This window comes from Perca fluviatilis, chromosome 13 (genome assembly GCF_010015445.1).
Source record: "Perca fluviatilis chromosome 13, GENO_Pfluv_1.0, whole genome shotgun sequence".
Classification (NCBI taxonomy): Eukaryota; Metazoa; Chordata; class Actinopteri; order Perciformes; family Percidae; genus Perca; species Perca fluviatilis.
In genome coordinates, this window is record NC_053124.1 from 32,858,959 (window position 1) to 32,863,958 (window position 5,000).

The window sequence follows — 5,000 nt, forward strand, 5'->3', positions numbered from 1 at the left end:
TTATTCTTCCATTCCATTCCTTCCTTCCTCCATTCCATGTCCACTCCCTAGTTCCAATCCATTTCTTCTTCCCTATTTGTCTATCCATTCTAAAGTCTCCACCACTATTTCATTCCTTCTTCTCCATTATTTCCTTCCTCCATCCATTCCTCCTTCATTCCTTCCTTCCTTCCATGTTCCATTTCCACCTTCCAGTCCATTCCATTTGTCCTTTCCATGTCCTCCATTAAATCCATCCTTCAGGCTTCCATTCCGTGTCAGGCTTCCTGCCTTCATTCAGTCTCTTTTCCATCTTCATTTTCTTTTCCAATCCATATTTCCATTGTCCATTTCTGTGTCCATTCATTCCTCCCTCCCTCCTCCTTCCTCCTCCTTCCATCCTCTTTCCTCCTTCCGTCCTTCCTCCTCCTCTCTCTCTCACTCCTCTCTTTCTCCTCTCTCTCTCTCTCTTCCTTTCTCTCCCTCTCTCCTCCTCCTCCTCCCTCCCCTCCTTCCTCCTCTCCTCCTCCTCTCCATCCTCTCTCCTCTCCTTCCTCCTCCATTCCTCCTCCTCTCCCTCCACCCTCCTCTTCCTCCCCCCCTCCACCCTCCCTCTTTCCTCCTTCCTCTCTCCCTTCCTCCTCTCTCTCCCCTCCCTCCTCCTCCTCTCCTCCCCCTCCTCTCCTCCTCCTCCTTTCCTCCTCCTTCCTCCTCTCTTATCCTCCACCTCCTTTCCTCTCTCCTCCTTTCCTCCTCCTCCACCTTCTCTCCCCTCCTCCCTCCACTTCCCTCCTCCACCTCCCTTCCTCCTCCTCCACTCCTCCACCTCCTCCACCTCTCCTCCCTCTTCCTCCTCCTCTCCACTCTCTCCTTTCCTCCTCCTTCCACCCTCCTTTCCTCCTCCTCCTCCCTCCTCTATTCCTCCTCCCTTCCTCCTCCACCATTCCTCCTCCACCTTCCTCCACCTCCTCCTTTCCTCCTCCCTCCTCCTCCTCTTTCCTCCTCCCCTCCCTCCTCCACCTCCTCCTCCCTCCTCCTTCCTTTCCTCCTCCTCCATTCTCTCCCTTTCCCTCCTCCTCCCTCCTTCCTCCTCCTCCTCCTCCTCCTTCCTTCCTCCTCCTCCCTCCTCCTTCCTCCTTCCTTCCTCCCCCTCCTCCCTCCCCCTTTCCTCCTCCTCCACCCCTCCTCCTTCTCCTCCTCCACGCGTTTTCCCTGCTCCTCCTTGCTCCTCTCCTTTCCCTCCTTCCACTCCTCCTCCCTATTGGGTCCTCCTGGTCCTTCCTTCTTCTCTCTTTCCTCCACCTCCATCCTCCTTCCTCCTCCATTTCCTCCTCCTCCTCCTCCTTTCCTCCTCCTTTCCTCCTCCTCCTTTCTCTCTCTTCCTCCATTTCCCTCCCTGTCCATCTCCCTTTCCTCCTCCCTCCCTCCTTTCCTCCTCCTCCCTCCTCCTCCTCCTTCCTCCTCCTTTTCTTCCTCTCTTTCCTCCTCCCTCCATTCCTCTCTATCTCCTCCTCCACTTTCCTCCTCCTCCACTCCTGTCCTTCCATTCTTCTCCTTTTCCTCCTCCCACTTCCTCCTCCTCCTTTCCTTCTCCTCCTTTCCTCCGTCCTTCCTCCTCCCTTTCCTCCTCCACTCCTCTTCTCCTTTTCCTTCCTCCTCATTTCCTCTCCTCCTTTCCTCAGTCCTTCTCCTTCTCCTCCTCCTCCTCCTCCCCCTCCTCACTCCTCCGCTCCTCACCTCACGGCTCACGGAAAACGCTCTCCCGGCGCACTGCGGCACCGGGACGGACCGGACCGGGACGGACCGGACGGACAGGACCGGACCGGACCGGACGGACCGGACGGACGGACCCGGACGCACACACACCCAGGACGGACCACAAAACCACGTGCGCCCCCATGCCGGACCCTTCGGCGACCGACCCCAGATGCTGCACCACACGGACACCACGAGCCCACCACCCGGATTGTCGCTCACACACTCACACATCCACACCGTTAGCGCACACACACCTGCAGCGCACGCACGCTGGGCACCTGCCCGCACGGCCCTGCGCACGCACCTGCCGCGCACCTGCGCGGCACCCACACACACCACAATGACGATGTCACACAGCCCACACCAACGACGTGGCCGGGCGCACCCACCACTACACACACACGTAATGCTCACACACACTGGATACAGCCACGCCACACACACCACGTGGGGCGCAAACACCACGCCAACCACGCACCGCGTGAAGCCACACACACATACACACCACAGCGGCGCCGAGAGACACACACGCACACCGCGCAGGAACACTCGCGGACGCACGCAGACGGACACACGCACACGCGCAGACACGGACCAACGGGCCGGCGGACACACACAAACCGGTTTGTGCACACACACACACACACACTCACACACACCGTGGCAACACACCACAACATCGGCTTGCGCAGTTACACACCAGAAGCAGACACACACTACCGAACATGAAACAACACAACCGGACCCACACACACAACCACACCGCAGCGCGGGACAACACACCACACGAGCGGACCATTACGCACACACACACTGCGACCGCCAGTACACACACAGACAATACACACACACACACAGTACGCACACAAACACCACACCACATACAATAGCACACACACACACGCACGCAGACACACACAGACAACACCGCAGACACAACAAACGCACACACAAACACCACACCCACGTATGCTCACACACACTTGAAAAAAAAACACACGCACGCAACACACACACACGCACGCAGAACACACACACGCACGCAGACACACACGCAGACACACACGCAGACACACACACACCACGCAGACACACACACACGCACACGCAGACACACGAACACACACACGCATCGCAGACACACAGCACACGCACAAGCACACAACGCAGACACACACACAGACAACATACGCAGACACACACGCAGACACACACACACGCAACGCAGACACACACGCGAGACACACGCAGACACAACACGCAGACTACACACGCAACACGCACACACCACAGCACACAGGCACACACGCAGACACACACGCAGACACACGCACACACACACACGCAGACACACCCGCACGCAGAAACACACGCAGAGCCCACACACGCAGACACACACGCAGACACACACGCAGACACACACGCAGACACACACGCAGACACACACTTTGTCTTTTGGTGATTGAAACAACGAGCGCTTCAGAGAGGAAAAAAACTGATTCTTGGGACACATCAAGACATCAAAACCCCACCCATGTAAAACACACTGGTGTCATTATTACTGTCTTACCACAGCAGGAGAGGAGGAGGAGGAGGAGGAGAAGAAGAAGAAGAGGAGGAGAATAGGAGGAGGAGGAGGAGGAGGAGGAGGAAGAGATAAACGAACGGCTGCACCATCAGCAGAGCTCCCCGGTTTGATCCCTGACGGGAGACAGAACATTATAACTGCGGTGCACCGCTAATAGAAACACACACACACACACACACACACACACACACACACACACACACACACACACACACACACACACACACACACACACACACACACACACACACACACACACACACACACAGGAGGACATTCATTAAACACTGAGCTCCCAAAATACACAGCTGAGCTTCTATATCAAAATTTTCAAAAGAAATAACGTGGATGGCTCAATACAACGCTCTTTGCAAGTTTCATTCAATTGTACAGCAATTATATATATATATATATATATATATATATATATATATATATATATATATATATATATATATATAGTCGGTTTGTGTCCCTACGTGGTAGTTAAAAGCTAGAGCAGATATTAAATAACACCAAGACAAAACTAGCTAAAGTCCAACTACCAACAAGTCGACTTATCGGTTATTTACGGACAGTTATTTTGTGTGTGTGTGTGTGGAGATATATATATATATATATATATATATATATATATATATATATATATATATATATATATATATATATATATATATATATATATATATAATGTTTCTGTGTTTATTATTTCATATTAATGGTGAATAATTGTTTACGTATGTGCAAATTCCATGTAAGTGTAACTTAATGCGTGGGAATAAACCCTGATTCTAAATCAGTATTTTTGGTCTTATCCAGTTCTTTATTTGTGCATTTTTTGTTTTCATGCTGAATCACTTACTTCGAAGACTCGTATGAGCACATGTCAAGGTTATAATTTATAATAGAGGTGGAAAGGCACACTCAAACAGCTAATAGCTAGCTAACGATAGCTAGCTACCATGGAGGTCTATGATCGTTTATGTACACCAGTCTTGTACCTTTTGACTTTTTTTCCAACATGTTATTTTTTTTGCACCCAATCAAATGTTTTCATGGTCACGATTCATCTCGTCGCTCAGAGATCTTCAACAGGGGGTCCGGGACCCCTAGGGGGTCCTCAGAGTCACTGGAAGGGGGCCCCAAAATGTCTTAACATAATTATTACACATATTATTAGCAAATATAAATCTCCACCGATGACAGGCTTACTGGCCTATAGGTAGTCACCAAGATAGCCATCCAGTTCATCCTAAAGACTCACTGTGCCACATTTATTTAATTTAATTAATTAAATCGGGCCAACAATTAATATTTGAATAGCTTAGTAGTCTAATGCACTAAAAAGGTATTTTATAAAGGCTTTAGGTCGCCCTACATGTTATTGTAGCCCCAGGTTAATATGCAACTTCAATTTATACAATATATGTAGTAGGAGTGTAATTAGGAGTGGGAATCGCCAGAGGCCTCTCGATACGATATCATCACGATACTTGTGTCACGATACGATATTATTGCGATTTTAAACATATTGCAATATTCTGCGATATATTGCAATTTATTACCTTTTTTCCAACTTTAAATTTTTCCCAGTTTCAAATGATGTCCCCAAAGGACAATTTTGTCAACATTTGTTTTATCCAACAAGATACATTTCCATGTTTGTTCATCTACC